At 42.5% G+C, this 21,415-nt stretch overlaps 1 long non-coding RNA gene across 1 annotated transcript in view; it reads right to left on the bottom strand.

The window, feature by feature from the left end:
* The window catches only part of LOC138121164 (uncharacterized), an 89,856-nt gene that overhangs the window by 9,370 nt on the left and 59,071 nt on the right, over window positions 1–21,415 (bottom strand). The window lies entirely within an intron of this gene.

Below are 21,415 nucleotides of genomic sequence, written 5' to 3'. Positions count from 1 at the left end.
AGAATGGTCTGGGTTGAAAGGGACCTTAAAAGTTCACCTCATTCTAACCCCGTGCCACAGGCAGGGACACCTTCCACTATCCCAGGTTGATCCAAGCCTTGTCCAACCTTACTTTGAACATTTCCAGGGATGGGGCAGCCACAGCTTCTCTGGGAAACCTGTGCCAGGGCCTCACCAGCCTCATAATAAAGAGTTTCTTCCTAATATTTAATTTAACCCTGCCCTCTTGTCAGTTTAAAGGCATCCCCCCTTTCAATACCTGCCCTTGTCAGAAGTCTCTCTCCAGCTTTTCAGTTCTGTTTTTATTTATCTCCTATCCAGAAAAACAGACCCACTCCACTGTCACCAACCCTCATAACTGAACTACTGTATTACGGTAGATTACCAGCTTCTTCTGGAAAACCCGCCGGGCTGCCAGGGAGAGTCAACATCCTCGGTCAAAGAGCATCCAACAATTAATAAACTTCATTTAGCTGCCACCAAATGATGTCACCAAGAGCAAAGTACAACAACAGAAGTGACAGCCAGGCGGGACATGAGCTTTTCCCAAGTATTGTTCAGGCATCAACCGAACAAACCCCTCATTGTTGGTGTGCCTGTGGAAGCGGATGGCACACACGCAGCTACCTACGTGTCTCCCAACACATACTGGGAGACGCTCGGGCAAATTTATCACTGGGAGAGAACATCACCTCCAACAGACTGCAAGCTGAATCATGTAAATTTGGGTAAAGAGAATCCCATTAAAGAAGCAAAATTAACACTAAGTGTATCAGATGAAAGACTTCACTTCTAAAGCCAGCGCCTGAACGCAAATTCAAGCTACTTCGAAGATATTCAGGTCATTCAGACAATTATTTTAAAATGGCAGAGAAAGACAGCCTGATGATCCATGTATGGAAACAGGAGCCAGAAGCTCTGAATCATTCATAACAACACTTAGCAGCTCTATCATCTGCAGATCTCAAAGCCACTCCACAAAATGGATATGAATCGCTGGCACCCAGCTGTGGCTCCTCTGCAGTGGGTTGGCATCGCAGGGCTGCACTGGGAGGCCTGGAGAGCACCAGGGTGCTTTCCAAACAGCAGGCAGTAATTACAGCTCTGTCCCTGTTTATCCACCTACCTACCTGCAATTCTCGTTTAGCATTCCCATGGCTGACAGCTATGGCTACACCCAATCTCCCTCCACAGGAGCCCCAGAGAAAGGGAAGTCTTCATTTAACTCTGTGAAATTTCTGACAATCTCCCTTTAGGATTTAAAACAAAAAAAATCACTTGTGTTTTGTTCCCACCCTAAACAGCTGCATGGATTCAGTGGATTCCTCAGCACCTGTTCTATCTGAGAATGATCTTTCATGCTATCTTTGTATTGATGAGCAACACAGAGCTGAGCCAAACCCGCCTCTCCCATCCCTACCACGTGTTCTCACATGTTTTTCCTCAATTACATTGATAGCCTGAAACCTTTCCATTTACTTTGCAAAAATCAGGAGGCTAATGCACGGAGAAAGTAAGTGGAGTGCTGAAATAACAGGATGACTCTCCAAGATAAAAGCAGGCTCCACATCACCTGAGTCCTGGCCTCCCACCTGATCCAGTCAGGGCTGCTACACCCAGTTTGAACATTTACTTTGAGGTTGCATAAGATTCCTATAAACTGTGTCCCAACATCCCTCTGTTAATGGCAACAGCTGTTTCCCTGGGCAGAAGTGGAGGTCTGAAAGGGTACTTGCCTTTTAACTGAAGAACACTTCATTAACAACACTGCACTGCCATTACCCATCACAATTTCAGTGGCTCTGTTACAGGTTAGAAACAGGTTCCTGCTTCCACACTGCCTTTATCCACCCTGTTCCTGCTCCATCTGTGTGCCAAGTAACAGGGCCATCAGCTGCTGCAACCTCCTGTCCATGAAAAGTCTGAAGTACAGCACACTGGAACCTTAAGCAGCTGTAAATCACACTGTCCTGCAGATGAAACTCTGTGACAGGACACGTTTCCAAGAGCAAGAGATGCAATTAAATGGAAAAAAAGAAAGAAAAACGCTGCTACCAAAACTCTGTGAATTTCTGCTGGCTATGAAAGACTCAGACACCACAAGTCTCTTCTGCACTGTTCATCCCTCAATCAGTTTTCCTACACTTTAGAGGCCCAGTTTAAACCAACAGCTGAGAACATTATTTAACGAAACCTTCATTCTACAGCCCAATTTCACTCACTACCACTACAGTTAGTGTAGGATTAAAACTTACGTTCTCTCAGATGCTCCCTTTTACCTCTAAAACCCTGGCAACTAAGTCATAATTCAGTTTTAGATACTCTCTTTCTTTCCTTTCCAGTGATGCGTTGATGGGAAGAGAAGCAAAATTCCTCTGCAGGTTGAGCCTGAATTAGGAGAGACAAAGATTTTACTAGAATTGGGAAATGACTGAGGTTGCACAGGAAAACATGAACTAAACCCACTGGGATAAATGAGATTTTTATCATGTAAATCTGCTTTGGGGAGCAGGGTCCTGATTTTTATATAAAGCTTTGTGTCACACCTTCTGGGAGTTTTCTGTAACATAGAAATTGCCTTGTAAATGTGTTTGAGGTACTTCTCCCAGCACTGCAAACATCATATAATGGAACTACAGGAACTTCAAAGGAAGTGGCTGCTCAGGGCAAAGCTGAAAACATTTATTGTCACCCAGACACGTTTTTATCAACTTGCTCAGGCAGAGTCACTTGTGATACACCTTCCCCAGACGTGCCTTCAAAGAGAAGCGAAGCTGATTCCCCTCAACACTAAGCTCCAGAGAAAGTAATTTCCTGGTCAAGCCCAGCTCGTGCCAAAATATTCCTTGGACGATCTATAGTGCCAAGCAGTGCCAAGACCTGCAGCTCACAGCAAGGACTGATTTTAACAAGCACAGCTTCCTGCTTTTCAAAGGGGCTTATCTGAACTCCTCTTCTTCCAAATGTGCTGGATATTTCTAAGATTTGTCATATAATTCTTTCCCTCAGTGCATGTACCCACGTCCCTCCACTGGCCTCAGCTGGTACCCAGGAATTAACTCTCTCCTTAGCTCCATTAGTTACCAAAAAAACCCAGCCTTCCACTTCTTTCCAGGTCCAGCATTTGTGTCACATTATTTCCACTTCAAGTATCATTTAAAATCAGCAATGGTCACTGGTCTTCACTGGGAATACTCAGACTCTGAAGTCAATTCACTATGCCTAACCATGAAGTCAGGAAATCCTATTTTTTAAAAGACCTATCAAATTTTGATAATTATTTTATTGTTGTTCTTTCAGCTCACAGAGGAATTTCAGAAGTAACTGTTACTAAAAATTAAGGCCTCGGTGCACAAGATCCTAATTTCATGTGGATTACTGATAGGCATAAAGCACTTTGCTAGATAAGGACCTATCAGGAGATCTCCAGTTCTTCCAGAAATTCCAGTGCAGCTCAGTATGAAACACAGCTCTGCTGAAACAGGGGAACTCACGTGTCCTGCTGCCATTCACACTCTCCCAATTCTGCACCAACTCCACCTCTGTTTGCAGCCATCCCACTGCACAAATCCTGCACCAGAGTAGGGTCCAAGCCTGGATTAAGGATAAAGATGGGGCAATGGGTCCCAATACTGACATCGCTTACAGGTTAGTTAAAACTCGTATTTGGTAATTGCTGAAAATCAGTACAGGGATGATCAGTTAGAATAAGTTCATTATTGCTATGTCTGATATTCTCTTTATCCTCTTTGCCTGCATCTCCCAAAAACACCTGCTTTTTGGAAATTAATTATTTTTTTTCCACAGCATTGACCAGTGGCCTTTATTCTTCCAGATATTTTTTCACTACAAAGACTAAATAATCACAACTACTTCTAAAATTTCATTTGCAGCAACATTACCAGGTAAATTCCAGAGAAAGCTTATCCTACTCTGAGTAGGAGGTTGGACTGGAGACCTCATGAAGTCCCTTCCAACTTAAATTATTCTGTGATCCCATGATGTGAGTATCATGTTATAAAAATCCATGCAGGCTTGTTCATGTTTTTTGAGTCTCGTGGAGAAAAAAACAAAACAAAACAAAACCCACCTCTGCTGCCAAAAGGTAGGGAATTGGGTGGCAGCAAAAAAAAAAAAAAAAAGGACCTACCAAATTTCACTTCTACTGGTAATGCTTCAAACTTGTCTATACTTCTCCAAAATTATTTTCATCCTGGAATCTGAAAATTCCCTACGCCCGGCTTCCATTTCGTAACACCACGCTCAAATGTCTATAAGCAAATTCACTCTGGCACAGTCAGTGATACCTTATTTATTTCCCTGTGAGTTCCTCTTTGGAAAAAGCAAGGATATGGAGCAACCAGACGAGTACGGCTGAAGAAAGGTCACCAAAAGAGACAGTATGTCCTCATTTACTATCCACAGTTGAGGGTCTGAGGGAAAATTTGACTGTGTACTTCCACCCAACCATGCTGCTCTCAGGACATCGTTCTATTCCCCAGAGACTGAGGGCAGACTTTGGGTCAGCCCTAATTCTGTTCTCACCCAACTTCAGCTCAGCCTCCCTTGAGCCTCCCCCAGCCCACGCACGTACACGTAACATGTTAAAGGTCACAGCATTGCACACGTGAACAAATCTGCTTTATGTCTTCTAAAACCTTGAGAACTTAATCCTTTGACAACCAGTCCCCTTTCACGTCTTCCTCTGCAAGAAATGACATGGATCTGGAGCTCTGGGGCTAAATTTTAGTCGAGCCCAGGGATTTCACTCCCAGTACAGCGAGCGCGCGTTGGCCATCGCACCCCGAACTCTCCACCAGTGCTTTGGTACATCTTGGCTGTTCTCCATGGCAAGTAAAGGTTAAGGTTACAGAAGGTCTCTCCCAGGTTTCAACATGCAAGCAGCCAAGAACGAAGATTTGGGACTTGGTGTGCAAGTGAAAAGGAAAGGATCATGAGCAGAATTTAGGGGACAAAGGTACTGCGCTCTGCAAGAAGGATGAAGTTTCACTCTGGAAAGACTGACAACAAAATGCATTTTGTGTAATCTCTTTCCTTTGCAGAGTCAGTGTAATCCAGATTATTCTGCAGCTATAACAGGACATTTGAGCAGTATTCCACACGAGAAACTTCCAACTGGGCTCAGGTAGGAGCTTCAGATTTAAAAATTGTCAATATGTTTGTCAGCCAAACTGTGGAAGTCAAATGCATGAGTAACTACAAGATTATACAAATTCCCCATACTAAAAGCCCCCTGGATGCTCTTTTCATCGTAAAAAAGGATTAGCAGCACATAAACAATTTATGTAAGCAGACTTGAACGATTTTATTGTGACGTGCTATTTAGCATTTGCAGAGGCTCCAATTATAAAACTTTTACTTAATTTTCCACAAGTCACCCAGTGAAATAGCATGTTTTGATTTACTTAACAGCAAGAACTCTTGGTACGAGACCGTTTTACTAAATGTGGTCATGCAGCCCTATCATCACACTGCTGCTGGATGCAAGTTCTGTACAGAAAAAGGAAATTTTGCTCACTGAACATTAAGCAATTGTTCAATCTCACCCAGCTTTGAAGAAGCTCATACAGTGACCGCAGCGATACTGAAGATTTGTGTCTCAAAACAATCCGGCCATGTTTGGATCACAAGTGATACTGAATAAACAGCTTAACGCTATCTCAAAAGAAAAGGCGAACTTCTGGACCATGAAGCAGGAGAAAGGAACTCTGATACAATACAGCACAGTCAACTCTCAAATATGTCTGATAACAGGAAGCTGGAGTAACCTAGTTAATGAAAAACCATCAATAACAATACTATTCTTTGCAAAGGCAGCTCCTGGCATCTTTGGGCGGTTTTATTGCCTTGGCCATGGCATTTCCGAGAGGCACAGATCCAGCCTGGATCCCAGAGCTCCGTGGCCCTGTTACTCCAACGCAGCACCTGAGCCTCGAGGGCTTGCACGCAGCAGTTCGTGTCTCTGCACAAGGCCTCCACCACCAGAGTCCAGAGTCAACACGGCTGCTCTGGTGTTTGGCCACCCCAAGGTCTGCACACAGACATCACCGACCTGACCGCGCACCCCAGAGCGTTCCAGCTCTAACAGCAGAGAACTACTGGCATACTGGGGGCTGGGGTTGTTCCTGCAGCACATCAGCTTTAGATCTTCTTCAGGGAGACAAGCAAGAAGCCACCTTCATCCTTGGGAGAGCGATGTCCTCCCCAGAGCGCAGGTCCCAGCACACAGCTCCATCAGGACAAAATATGTAACCACACGTGCCCCAGGCAAACTGCAGCCCTAAAACAACCAAAGCACTCATGCCCATTCTCCTGAAGGCACAATGCAGGTGGAATTTACACCAATTTCCATTTTTTCCATGACCAACAACTTGCCTAACACGAGCAGCAAATCCCAGGCTGTTGACAAAGGTGGGCTATACAACAACACAGTGATACTCTGGAGGGGAAAAAGTCAGCAAACAAAACAAAAATAAAATGCAGATGGTATGTAGCTAAAACAAACTGTATGGTTCGCTGCATACCTAGCAGGCCAAGAAGGAAGGGAAATTCCTTCTCAGAGTTTATGTGAACAATGAGTTTCCCTGAAAACTCCAGGAGGCCGTTCCCAGCATCTCCACTGGCACCATTACTAGGACAAGCAAATGCTGGAAAGGTTGTTTCAGTTCATTACTGACCTCAGCTGAAGTCTGAGGACCAGTGAACTCCAGTGTGAATCAATGTGACCTCTTGCTTCAGAGTGTTATTGTTGTTACAGCGTGTACAGCACACAGTGCTGCTTTTGAAAGAAAATACAGCTGTGGCTGTGCCACCACACTCAAATCCACATTCCAGCAGTCACATAGGTCTGATCAAACCCTGTTCCATGTGCTGCTGCCCAGTCTCATGCTTAGGATACAGCCAAATTCTCCTCCATTTTAAGACAAAGCATGAAAACATCGTAACAGGTGACTGTAGGTAAGGGGTAAACCCTTGAAAGGAGCAACCCAGATATTCCACATAAAAATCAGCAAGATCTGTAGCCATCCTTATCAGACTTGTGTATAAAATCCACATTTTGGGATATGTCTGTCTCTCTATTTGTTAGCAAGCTTTGGACAACTGAACATGGAAATACAAATGAATGGGCCTCTGAAATTCTCCATTAAAATATGCTCAAAAATCCATCAAGATACCCTTTAAATCTTCTCCAAGCAGTAAGATGGCACCAATGTATCTGATGGCTATTTTCAAAAGAACTGTGGCTCCTCTGCTGCATTGTTTCTATTGCATGAAAATGCCAGAAATGGTTGAAATGTGAAAAATAGGAAAGCCTCATCAATTCAGACCAAACCGCAAACCACTTTGTAAGATCATGGAATTCTACAAGTGAAGAGACAAATGAACAAACATGCACACCAATAAAACTGCACAAGAAGAAACATGCCAGCTTCTATTTATTTTCATTTGCTCTGTTCTGCAGATTAGGAAAAAAAAGGGCTGCAGCAGTGAAGTGTTGCTGAAGCTGGAGGTAAATTTTGGAAGTTTTCGTTAGAGAATGCAAAATCATTTTCTTTTTCAACATGGCTTCAATTCAAGGCAGGGATGTGAATGGAAAAAGTTACGAAAGCGTTTCAGAACCTCAAAATAAGGAAGACTGGAACAAGCACGAAGTCATCTATGGATAATGCTCTACAAACATGAATTCCTACGCTCAGTTTTTTTGGTCACATTTTGATGTGTGCTGTGGTTAAGCAGAGGGTTGAAAGAAAGGACAAAGAAGAGGCAGGTTCTTCAGTTGCCATGTAGGTGCAAACTCATTGCAAAGTTTTGGTTCTAAAAGCCAGTTAAAAACACTGGCACAAATTATTATGGAAGTTTCCATCTCTTGTTTTCATAGGGGCTTAGAATCACTAAGAAGAATTTCTGAACCTGTGAACAACTCCATATATTACCCTCATTTTACTGACAACAGGAACACCAAGTCTGTGTCCCAGGCGTGACCCAGCAAGCCAGGGAGTGGAAAACTGCTCCTCTCATGTCCATTTTTCAGCATAAATGAGGACAACCTTTCCTCCCTTAACAACTTGGGAATCAATGGCAAAAATACAAATATGTTAAAACCAATTCACTGATTTACCACTTTAAACCCCAGCTGAAATAGAGCAAGAAGAGACAGTATCACCTTGCTTACCTCCTGTACACTGCATTTCTACTTAGTCAGCTTCTTACACGCAGTAAATGTATGTTAGCACATTCACAGCTTTTGAGCAAAGAGGCTGAAATCCAAATTTCCAATAGCTGAGTTATTTTTTAAGTCTGGAGAAATACATATTAAAAAGAATTTTTAAAGAACTACATGCAGTTAATCATTGAACACAACTGCCACAACAGCAAATCCATTTGTGAGAATTTTGTCATCTTGGCTTGGTCACTGAAGGTGTCAGGTTGGAAGGGACTTCAAGATCATCTAGTTCCAACCTCCCTGCCATGTATTACTGCACAATTTTAATTTAAATAAAATCTTATTTAGCTGATGGTAATGACTACCCTTCATGTAAACTCTTCTTGCTCTTCAACAAACCTAATTTTAGGCTCTAATCAGCTTGCAACTCAACAGAAGCAATCAGAGTACTAGCATGAGCTGCTATAGGAATAGAGTTTAACCATTAATTGTAACTTATCATGTCTTCTTTGTCAACCCTTTACCATCACTTGGAAGAGCTCCTGACTGTAGCAATTCTTGATTCTTACAGATTATACTGAGACAACAACAATAATGGATTCATTCAGTTTCCTTCATATAAGGAAAGAGAATCATTAAGGTTGGAAAAGCCCTCTGAGATCATTAAGTCAACCATTAACCCAGCACTGCCAGGTCCACCACTAAACCATGTCCCTAAGCACCACATCTACCAGTAGGTACTATTAATCCTAATTTTCCAGATAGGAAACTGTAATATGGAAGAATGCAATCACATGCCCAAGATCTCAGGCAGAGAACTCTAATTTTAACCTTTAACTTAAGGGTTCTGATGTACATTTTCCCTGCTCAATACAGTTGACTGCTGTTCTTCCAACTCCTTGGACTGACACACACAGATTTCACCGAGCACTTCAGAAAATCTACATTTTCAGAGACAAACGGACCTGTACTGCAACCGTGAAAATTAACGCAAACATCAGAAGCCACACTTACACATATCATTAAGCACTTGGCAATATTTTTTTAAAGCCAGGGCACATAACCAGAGGGTCCTTCTCTCTTTGAACTTGTCGTCTTGCCCTTTCCCATACAGCCACCACTTCCCCTTGCACACACGCTCACAATCACCATGTTTGTTGGTGCTACACAAGCAAGAAGACCCAAGACTTTCCAGGATTAATGCTCAGGGAAATGTTGCATGTGAAGAACACAGAAATACACCCAGTAATATTTCTGGAACAGCTCCAGAAGTGGCTATCTAAGGTAATATTAGCAGAATCGAAAGGATTTCCGTTTGTCCTTCCTTCCTTCCCCCATTAAAAAACCTTGCAAAGGCGTTAAGGAGCACACAATTACCCGGCGATATTTAAGAGGCTTTTCTGCCAGTGCTGCTTCAGCCACCAGCCAAACCAAACTTTTCTTTGGTCGTTAACATACCTCTGGTCTCATAACTCTAACAACCTGCACTCGCAGCCAGGGACCAGGAACACTTCCCTTGCCTCGGGAGAGCGATCCTCTCGGAATTCAAACGCTGCCAGTCCCGCGTTTCCAGTTCGAAGCGAATTAACAGAAAAGTATCAGGAAGTTCTGCACTTCTGAAACGATTTTCTAAAAATATCCTACCCCGCCAGAGCAAACAGCAACCAGAACTTGCTCATCAGTTTACAGTAATGTATTTTCCCTAACACGAAAGTGCTGGCAACACCAACAGCACAGAGAGATGTTCACCGTGGTGGATGTGGATGATTAAAACAAAAACCCACTACAGACTAAATTTTGGCTGTTGATGTCTGCTGGAAGCTGCTTTGCAACCTCCAGTGGAGAGAGCTGGGATTTCCACCTGTAAAACATGGATCTGAATCTAAACCCTCCCGTTTCTTTACTCAAAAAAGCCATAAAACTTACTGGAAAAGGAGTTCGCTGAGATTGACAGAGTATGCCCAGGCAGCTGAATCCACATATTTAAAGCAGTTAAAATAACAGATAATCATAAAGATATAAATAACTTTCCTGGTAAAATTAAAGCACTATTAAAAGGAAAGAGACACACGAAGAATTACCTCTGTTCTTGCTGACAGACAAGTAGTCAGAACAAGACAGGCTGCACGCTTCGAGCCGCTAATAAAAAGAGGAGCAAGCGAATGAACAGCTTTCGGGTGAATCCAAATAGTTTTTGTTTCTCTGCTGCAGTTTCACCACTCCCACAGGGTAATTTCTACGTTTGCTTTATAACGAAAGCAAAGTACAGGTCAGAATAAGAAAGGGAGGAGACCAAAAAACTCCGCTTTCTTAGTCAAAGTTGGTCATTCTTGCTGTCTTCTTTTCAAATGGGGGGAAAGCAAGGCTGGTGTGACCAAAGGGGATTTAGAGGGGGTGTTCTGCTTACGCTTAATAAACCAGAAGCTGGGCTCATCTGCATTTTACATGATCTGATTCGTAAAAGCAGGAAGTAAGAAAACCTTTCAAGTACATGATTTATGGAAAGATTATCACATGACTAAAAAGCACAGAACAAGAAGGACCAAATTCAGCTTTCACTTACAGAAATGTGGGTCTGCTCTAACTCTGTTGCCTTTGGCAGATTTATCACGTTCAAAACGAGATAAAATATTTGGTCTCTGTGAGAACATAAAGCCATTCTAAAATCAGATTTCAAACACCATAATTGTCTCATGTCTGCTCAGTGAAGAACTTCTGTACTGCACAAAAACCACATGAACTATTTGGAGGGTAATTTCAAATATATTTCTGCCATCTCTACCATTCTGCCTCCAAATAATCCAGCTACTCACTGGTGTGCTACACACTCTTGCACACCCCATGAATGTTTCAAAATCTATTCGAAAATATTAAAAGGCAGGACAGCCCACAAGTGCACTGGAAATTCTCTCTTGCATTTCATAAAGGAAGTTAAAGGGTTCACTCACTTTATTACCTGGGGAACAAAATATTAGGATGATTTTATGATGTAGCATCCATCAAGGTATGGAAATTTTTGTACAAATGACAATTAAGAAACAGTAACAATCTGGTTTTTGGCTCTATTGCCAGCAATTAAGTCTACATTTCCATGAAAAGCTGGTAAATTATACAAGCTACAACCCCCTTTTTTTTCCTCTATCTCACACATGGATTTCTATACTAAAAGGGGAAAGTGTTAGAGGTGAAAGAATAAGTAAAGAGGAATGTTTACCAGGATGCCACTTGAGTGCTGAGGAAAAACAGAGAGTAACAAAGGGCTAAGAACTAAAAGCAAACACTGTGAGACAGTGAAACAGAGCTCTCCCAGCAGAGGCATTTTTTTTCAGTGATGGCCTCACAGCTCTGCTGTCCCCTGAGCAGCTCACTCAGATGGCAAAAGGTTAAAAGCACTGAGGAAAACCTGAATCATCTGACCCAAAAGTGGAAAAAAAAGAGAGAGAAAAAAGACACTGTGGTAAGAGCTCAGTTTTAATGCGATGCCCTCTTTTAAATACTGAAGGACTCTACTCCCTTTTGACAAACACTTGGTGAAAACACAGACTTTATGTGTGCAGACAACAAAACCATAATGGCAATACATCTTCTAAGGGGTCAGAAACCTCAATTCTATTTCACACACTGTAGCAACAAAATATGAATCAACTGGGTGAATTTTATACATGGGGTTTGTGATACAGTCCAGTGTTTCAGTACAATGTGATTTTACTGCTGTGTTTAAAAATGACACACAGATTCACTGAAGACAGATTTTTCTGTGCTGTCTAAAGAGACATGGCACATGTCTCATGTAAAGAGCTGAGCAATAATGTAGGTGGTTGAAAATACAACTGGTACTCCCTAAAGTGTTTTTTCATAGTCTTTAAACACCAGATCCTCAGGTACTTTCCTGTACATCACAACAGCCAGATCTGTCTCCAGCATGTGGGGCAGCAACCCCAAGAAAGATTCCAAACAAGATAGGAAGATTTCCTTTTTCTGAAGTAACTGCTTATCATCCTGTCCAGGAAGTGGTTCTTTTTCAGAAATCCTGAATAAAAATGAGTGCTGATGATGAACCTGTCTTCTCTGGAGTTACTCCAGCACCCCTAACCATCTGCAGTGAATAGGATACAGCACTCACGTACACAAAACACCTTCTGGGAGACTCTGCACCCATACAACAGTGACTAGATTACTGGTGTGGATCAGGATTGGGTTTATCTTACTCAGCTACAGGTGCCAAAAAATTACAGGCTTACTTTAAACTACATCCTTGAGCAGCTGTCAGAGAGAGGCAACTGCCGGTGGTGAATCTTGTTAAATTCCTTAGAAATAAAAATTTACATGAGCATCAGAGAGAGAAACAGCTTTGCAGGTCAGCATGACAGGGAAGCAGACTTCTGAATTCCCTCAGGCAAAAGATACTTTCTCCAATTTGGGAAACACAGAGTTTCCCAAAAAGAAATCAGAGCATGACAAAATCTCAAACCTGTTGCTCTCAGCTTCTTGCTAATTAACTCAGAAATTACTGGCAGATTGGAGATGAAGGAAGGTAATGGAATCACAAACTCACAGAGATGGAACAAGTCAGGAACTAGACAGAAAAGGAGTAAAGAAAGTACAGAACACCTTTTAAACACTGTATTTCACAAAACTTTGCCAGAATTAAACTAGAGAAAAAAAAACAAAACCAAAAAAGTGACAGGATTGCTGCTGGAATCCTGAATTCCACTCTTCTACAATCATCATCTTATAAATCAAAACCTTTTAGAAAAGATAATGAAGATCTGAATGATCTAAACCCAATAAATTTCAAAACCATGACGTTCTTCATTGAGAGTGAAGACAACTCTGTGCTGGTTTGAGTTATAGAAGAATTAAAACCATCCAGGGACCTACAAAGGATTGTGCATATCATGTATCTGATGCTGCCAACCCATCTTTGTATCACAAGTAAGTAATGGCAGAAATCTTTCAACTGCTACATTTGAATTCCATCACTCATTTCCTCTGGGTCCCCACCAAAAACTGCGGAAAAAAAAGCAAGTTTCAAAAATTCCTTCTAGATTGACAGCACACAGGAATAGGGAAAATAAATGCATGCCTGTCTACCAGTTCATTCAACACAGGAGGGATTAGTCACTTTTCTGAGCACAATATTAGGATGTTTGTTGACTCGGCCAGTCAAAGAGCAACGCTTGAGAATGGAGCCATCAAACTCATTTCCTGGTCAAAAAGTCAGAATCCAATGAGAGATTTCTCAGAGTGAGGGTTAAACACCGGAAGAGAGGAGAAGAAACTGGGACTTGGAAAGTGCCTGTGGCTCGAGGTTTAATGGTCATGTAGTTCCTTCCAAGGAAAGGGAGGGTTCCTGCATGACACAGCCAGCAAACCATGTGGGAGTCACATCCTGCTGAAGGGTGGCAGCTCCAGACACTTGACCTGGGAGGACAGCTTTATGCACACAAATGTTGGCATAAGGAATGCAAAGCATGGGGAAAGGCATTCATTTCCAGGAAGGCATTAGGAGAATATTGCTCTTGTTGTGAGAGTTGTGTCTGGAAGCCCAACATGGCTCCCAAGGGATGAGCAGAGTGAGGTTTTGCCACCTTTTCAATTCCAGGGACAATGCTCATCCTCGTGTCCCTAAGGCTGTCCAGAAGGAAGGCAGAGCTGAGCAACATCACCCAGGATGAGCACACTCACATGAACCCTCTCTCAGGCCCTGGATGACTCCCACAGGAGCAATGAACTAAAGGGAACCTGTGTCCATTCTCCATGCTGAGGATGATTCCCTGCCCCTCCTGGGCACCCAGGCAAACCTGAGCTGCCACACTGCCCCATCACCTCTGTCCACCCTGTCCCCCCTGGCACTCAAAGGGACACTGCAAACTAAATCAGCTTCAGAAGCCTTTTCTGTGCACAGTAATAATACTGGTCTAATTTATACATCCATTAGACTGTCTTCAAACGAATTCGAGGACAGGTTTGACTCATTTAGCAAAATCTGACTCACGCTTCTTGGGTATGGAAAAAAACAGTTTGCAGAGTTGACTCCTGCAGGCTCTGAACTCCTGAATCTCAGCGTAGTTTTACTTAACAACAGCCACATTATGAGACCTCAATTTCCCAGTGCACCTTGAGCACTGGAGCAGAGTACAGGGAGAACACAGAAAGCACAAAGGGACTTGAAAGAGTCACTGTTTGCTAAGGCAGGAGCTCATGGCACACACACTTTTTTGGGGAAGAAGATGAATATACTTTTTTTACAAGAGGCATGTTTCAGTTCAGTAGAGATACTTTTCAAACCCAAAGTCAGACTAAGAAATCAAGTCAATATCCGATGCTTGCTTAACCAGCTTAACCTCTGAATACAAAGGCCACACTTTCCTATCATGAAAGTTTTGTAAGATTAAACCTCCTTTGATTTCTGAGGAACTACTTATGTGTTGTGTCCCTGGATGGGATCCTGTGAAGTTACACTCCATGTACACAAGAACCACCAAACCTATTCAAACTAATCACACAATAGGAGAGTTTTCCTATTCATTTTGGTTTTACTGTTGCTCTTGGTTATCATCTGGGTTCTCCTCCAATGGGATTTACACACCCACCTTTCACACAGTAACTGTGCAAAGACTGGAACTCCAACAGCCAACAACAAAATCCAAACATATTAAGTCTTTTGTACTTTCAAATATATCCTTCCCTGGTAGATGGCATTTCATTTAAGAGAGGCTCAGCAAAATTGTACAGATGATTATTTATATATGTGTAAACATCAGATCCATTCTAAGGAATACTCAAAGGCCACAACAACATGAGCTGTTTCTGAGAATCCAGGTCACATTCATGTTTCCTCTGAAAACAGCAACAACTTAAGCAAAGACCAGTTTTACTTGATGTTATTTTCAGGGAACTGCTAATTTGTGATTCACTGTAAACTCAGAGCCTCAAAATGCTTCATAATCTAAAGAACCTTCCATTGAGGCAGATTCATTTATTGAAGAGAACCAAGAGAGAAAATACACTCATGATCAGCCTGATCTGTCTCAAGTGCTGGATGGATGTTCTGCTGTGCCAGTGGGTTTGAGGGGTTTTACAGCAGATGCTGAAGAAGTCCAGAAAATGCCAACATCATTCCACAGCAGTACCTTGGGAATGCAAGTTGGCTTCCTCCCAGCACTTCCATGACCCAAAGGCCAGAATCCCATGACTCCTGACAGAGCACCAGGCATGGCTGTGCAGATGGAGTGCAGCCACACACTGTCCTCCAGACCCAAAGGCTTCTGCTGCTTCTCCCAGGTTGGGTTTCCCCACTGACTGCTCTTACTCTGCCCTACCAAAAGAGGTGCGAGGAAGATCCAGGTCCTACATGGTGTGGATTTCCCCCATTCTAAGAAAGAACAGTGGCCAGCAGTTTGATCAGAAATAGTTGTCATGCAAGAGTTGTGGATGGGGAGTGTAAGGTCGCTGCCAGCCAACTCACCTACCTGAATGTGTCATGCATCAGGCAATCCCTCTACCAGCTAAACAACATCCTTCCAAGAGGATTTTCTTCCTAGAAACACCTCCTCTCTTCTCCCAGAATCATCTCTAGTAATTATTAAAATTAGCCAACCATTTCCCAAAGTCACAAGCTGCAGTCTAAAACCAGAGCCGCCCAAAAACCTCCCAAACACAACAAATTTGCACTGCAAAGCACTGATTGCGTGGAAATGTGCTGATTTCACCAAAAAGCTCTATAAAAGGCAACAAGATTGGCCGGCAGGCCAGTCTGTCCAGCTTCCTGCCAGGCTGCCTGCCAGCCCCAGGGTGGGTACTCCCAGCTCCCTAATTCAAAAAATATACATCAGCCACGAGAAGGCTTCCAAGGGATGCGGATTTTGCTTCCTGTAGCTCTCTGATTGAAATAAGTGTTGCACAGGTATGTGTGTGTCAGGAAGGCAGGGACAGCTCTGCTATACATGGTAAGAATGGCTTCTCAACAACAGAAAAATTTAAGAAAAATTGTATTTTGAAAGACAGATGCCATTCCTAACAGCACAGGAGGGAGAGGATGAGACATCCCTGCATAAATCTGTGAGTGGGAAGACAATGGCAAAGAAATCCAAACAGCAAGACGATAAATCAGAGGTGGGGAATCCCTGTCTTATCCCTTCTGCAGCGTGCATGCAGCTATTGTATTTAATTAAAATAAATTACAGCTCGCTTGTGTACAGCCTGCAGGGCTTTTAACACCCCTGAACGGAAGCACAGGGATGAGCAGCCATCCTTCAGGAGTTCACTCTCCGTGTCTCCAGACGCAGAATGCAGATGCTCTGTCACAGCACAGTCGCAGCAAGGCTGACGGATCGAGGCAGAACAAAAAGCCCAAAGAGTTCTGCTTTTACCCCATCCACTTCCTCAGCTCCGTCCCTGGGATCCTTGCCAGGAGGCTGGTAATGTTTTAATGGAGAATGCAAAGCTGCCCAGCAGTGTGGCAGCTGCTTCTGAGCACACAGATTTCACTGGAGAGGGGTTTCTTCTAATGGCAGTGATTTAACTCTATAAACTAAATTTCTGGAACACTCGGCTGAGCAGGATCGATGCATTTTCCTGGTTAGCCACTGCATCCACACCCTCTAATTCCTGCTTGAATTCACTTCACATATTCACAGCAGCAGCAGCACCTGAGGTCAAGAATGTCTCCCTGCACTGAGGTTCACACTCACTCTGCCCCAGTTTGGCACAGGAACATCAGTCCAGCACCTCTGAGGACCAGGAGGTGAGGAGATTGCTGTGCCACACACCCAAGGATGCTGCAGAGAACATTGATACCCTGGCAGTGCTTTTGGGAGATGCAAACTGAGTTTCCAGCATCACCCAGGACAGCCACCCACACACGATGCTCCAGGCTCTGGCTGATTTCTGTGGAAGATCAGCCTGTGAAGGTCTCTTACACCAGGACATTGGGAAACTCCAGGCTGCTGATTACAATGAGGAAGGAAACACCTCTTGGCAGACCATGGCCCTAAGAGAATTAGAGACACTATGTACCCAACAGGACTCTGGATTTGGAGCTGCTCAGCGGATGCTCAGACATCAGGAAGGACCAGTTAAATCCTGCCATGAGCAGCTGCAGAATGTCAGTCAATCCATAGCATTTAGAAAAAAAAAAAAAAAAAAGAAATTTCCATTTATTCTTGTCTTTAGGAGGGCATAAGTGAGGAGGAAATGGATTTGAAGCAAGCTTAGAGAAGTCCATGATAATACTACTTCAAGATTTTGAAATGCTTTGCCATCAGCAAGTGAAACACAGAGATCTCTGACAGGAGAAATGAAGCAGGAAAATGCAAAGCAGCTTGTCCAAGCTTATGCAACAGATGAGAAGCACAAACAACACACAGATCTCCAGGCTCCATCTCTGTGTCCTATCATTCTTTCATTTATTTTAAAAACCTAAATCCATTTTGCACTCTAACACTCCAACAAGGTTTTCCACATACATTTAAGTGTTAATTCTGGGTTGCGTAGATTTTTTTCCTTGATGTGGTATCTCACCCATTATCTCCTCTCTACACATACTATATAAAAGGATTTAGTATTTCAGAACCAAGAAAACAGGAAAAAAAAAAAGAAAGTCCTAAATTTTTATCTAAAGGCAAATTCTTTTTCATATGGGCACAGTGAATTGAACTAGCACTCCTTCATCTTATAACGAGAGAAAACATTGCTAGGAAACTATGAAAATTGAAATTGCTAAGATGCTACTAAATATATATATTTATGATGCCTCTATTTCCTGCATTAATGTAATGTATAATGCATTTTATGTATTCTCTGTTCAGATGCAGATTTACTTCACTGCAGGCAGAGATGAGGCAATTATCCAAAACACTGACAAACCATCCTTTAGCCCCATGAAGTGCAGTGGGTAACACAGATCACTCCAGCACACAGCTCATGTGGCACAAGGACTACTCCTACAAAAGGCACATAAAAGGTTCTCAGTGACCACTGGTGGTGCCAGGGTTTTCTGTGTGAAGCCACCTCACCACAGAGGCAAGGCACAAAAAGGAAATCTAAGAACTCATCTTAGCAAACTCCTCACTTTTTGCAGAGCACACATTAAACTTACAGGTACTTTCACATCTGATATAAATTAAAAGCCCTCTTTCAAAACCAAGTTGTGTTTTTCTGTTTCTAAGTCTTCTAGAAGACAGCACTGTCAAATGGAGAGTTTCTCTCTGAATACCCACTGCCTGTGTGAATGGCTACTCCCCTCACTTCCAACAACACTGACCTCTTCAGGGTTTGTCTCCTTTACTGCCATCCAAGCCTGTGGACCTTGTCAGAAAAAAAGGGACACCTGAAGAGGGAAATGGCTTCCTCTTTGCCCTTGCTGTCTGTAATTTTCTTTTCATACCCTCCTTCTCATTCAGAATAAAGGGGAATATGCTCCAAGACACCAACTTGCTCACAGATGAGCCAGGAGTGAGCTCCTTCTGAGGTCAGATATTGGGCTTTTACTGCTAAAGAGTCAAAATATTAATATTTATTGTTGTGCCTGAGATCTGAAGCAGCCCTGGTGCCCTCACTTCACAGGTACAAGTGACAAACACGATGGACAAAGCCACTTTGTGGAAGGTACATGAGTTAGCAGAATGCTCCCTCAGCCAATAAGAGCTTCTTATCATCTGGTCCCTTTTTAAGACCAGCCTCACACAACCAACCAACCAACCATTTAAACAGAGCTATAACAGAAAACACTTCTACCAACCCTAGATGTGTCTGTGTGCATGGTACTACCATTTTTTCTGTAAGACATAAACTGGAGTGAATACACTGACATGACACAGCATACTCTTGCCAAGATCCTGCAGGGCAGATGGAATTTTGGGGTCCATCTTTTAAGTGTAGAGATTGTTCTCTATCATGACTGTAACAAAAGTTATTTTGGATCATTTTAAAGGACATCTTTGAAAAAACTAAGGTTTATGCCTTGCAGTAAAAGCACCTGATTAAAATGCACACCTTAAATGGAATTATCTCTGTTTGGCAGGTGAGGCCTGTAGGAATACAAGGTTCCCTTTTCCAAAACAAATGTAAGAGATTTAATCTAATTTAATACATTAATCTGCTCTAAACCTTGGGGTAACTGCAAAGCTTTACTTCCTGTTCTGAGGTAGGAAAGAGAATCAAGAATCCCAGATCCCAAAGCCTGATTATTTTGAGGAAATGCTCATGTGAAGAACTAACCCCAGAACTTACTGCTTCCCTCAGCATGAAACCTGAAGGACGATTCGAGCATCATAAAAAGGCTTGGATTTGAAAGGACTTTAAAGATCATCTCGTTCCAACCTCCTCCCATGGGCTGGGACACCTTCCACTATCCCAGTTTGCTCCAAGCCCTGTCCAACCTGGTCTGGAACATTTCCAGATAGAGCAGCCACAGCTTCTCTGGGCAATCCTAGAGGTTGTAACCGTATCTGATGTTCAACTTGGAAAACATCACCGGAAGAAAACAGCAGTAATGCACAAAGATACAAATTTTAAAATCAAGGGATGCCATTTCTCCTTGAATCCCTCTCTAACCTGCTGGTTATTCACCTGGAACTCCAGATGTGCAGAGTTTTCACCAAAAACCCATCTCCTTTTCCTTTGCTCGCATCATGTTCCAGATGAGCTACTTAATACACAGAACTCCTCATGGGCTCTTGGTTGAATTCCTTCCCTGCCTGCCCCCAGTAACTAAAGACCAATTTAAACAGCCTTTTCCAGGTGTCAGAAAGCCACAAGGGGTTACATAATGCATGACCACCCTCTAGAGATTGACAGATCAGGTATCAGAAGTCAACCACCCCCACACGCCTGATAATTTATTAAATCAACCTCTCCCCCAAGGACTGCACCCTCCCCACCCTCATGTGCAAATGGATGAGGAAATTAAGGAAGTCTTGGGTAATTTCATTGGTACTTCCATATGAATTTTGAGACAGACCTTTTTTAAAATGAGAAGTTGCATCACACCATGACAAATCTTTTACTCTGCATCTGGATCAGCATTTCTCAGTGTAATTTAGTACCTCTTAACAGAAAACTCATTGTGAATCCGCAAGAGATGAGCAGGGAGCACTGGACAACTGAAGTTCACCAGAACAAATGTTGGCAACATCATTATCACTTCCAGCACTGACCACATGTATTGTGGGGAAAAAAGGGACCAGGTTAAGGACTTTTCCACTTCTATCCATGATCTCTCAGGGAATGTGCTAAGGAAACGATTGTCCTACTGAATCATTTCAAGAATTTTACAGCAAAGAGGATTTATTACCATAAAATAGGTCTTGGAAGCAAAGATACTTGAGGAGACTCATTAGCTATTAAATCATTGTGGAAAACATGATGCTGAAGGAATTGCAGATGCCTGACACATGTTCTACCACTTCTTTTTTTTTTTAATATTGAACATCCATAAAAAGCAGCTCTGCAGAATTACTTAGAACTTTTCCAACAGAAAAAATTTAAAAAGAGAGACATGGGTATAAATTAAAATGGCATTCATATAAGTAAAAATAAAAATTACAACTATAACACCCTGCAAACACTGTTGGAAAAACTGGAGTGACCAATAATTTCAAAACCTATGCATTAAAAATATACTTCTCACTTAGTAAACAAGCTGAGACACATTTTGCAGAGTTATAGAAATTTTAGAGTTGAGTCAACAATACATAGAAAACCTCACATCATCTTATAATGAGTCCACTTGTTAGCTGGTGTGAAACCAGATTCAGAATCACCTTAGGTTTTGTTATTACAATTGCAATGTAGATGTTGCTATCACACAGAACATGCTCTGTTCAAGACAGTTGGAAGCATCTCTCTTTAAAATTTGCCATTGTCTACTACAAGTGAATCAGAGAGATGGTCTGTAAGGCTTGCTATGCAAAATACCACTGAAGAACATGCTGCTCTCTTGACCAAAATGGAAAAACTCTTGTGCTAAACCTTCCACTAGACCAGGCTGCTCCAAACCATGGAGCCACATCAAACCATGAACACTTATGGTACTCAAGTAAATGTTTTAAATATATTCCAAAACACTCAGCCAATATACAGCAGCCTTAAAGTGAGGTCCAAGCTTTTCTTACACCAGCTGGTATTACAGACAATATACTAACAAGTTTTGGAGGCCAAAATCTCTTTCCAGCCCTTCTTTCCTTCCAACCTCTCCTCTCCACATCCCTGGACCACCACAGCTGT

This window comes from Aphelocoma coerulescens, chromosome 1A (assembly GCF_041296385.1).
Source record: "Aphelocoma coerulescens isolate FSJ_1873_10779 chromosome 1A, UR_Acoe_1.0, whole genome shotgun sequence".
Taxonomy (NCBI): Eukaryota; Metazoa; Chordata; class Aves; order Passeriformes; family Corvidae; genus Aphelocoma; species Aphelocoma coerulescens.
The sequence above is the reverse complement of the archived record's forward strand: the minus strand, read 5'-3'. Positions and strand labels throughout refer to the sequence as shown.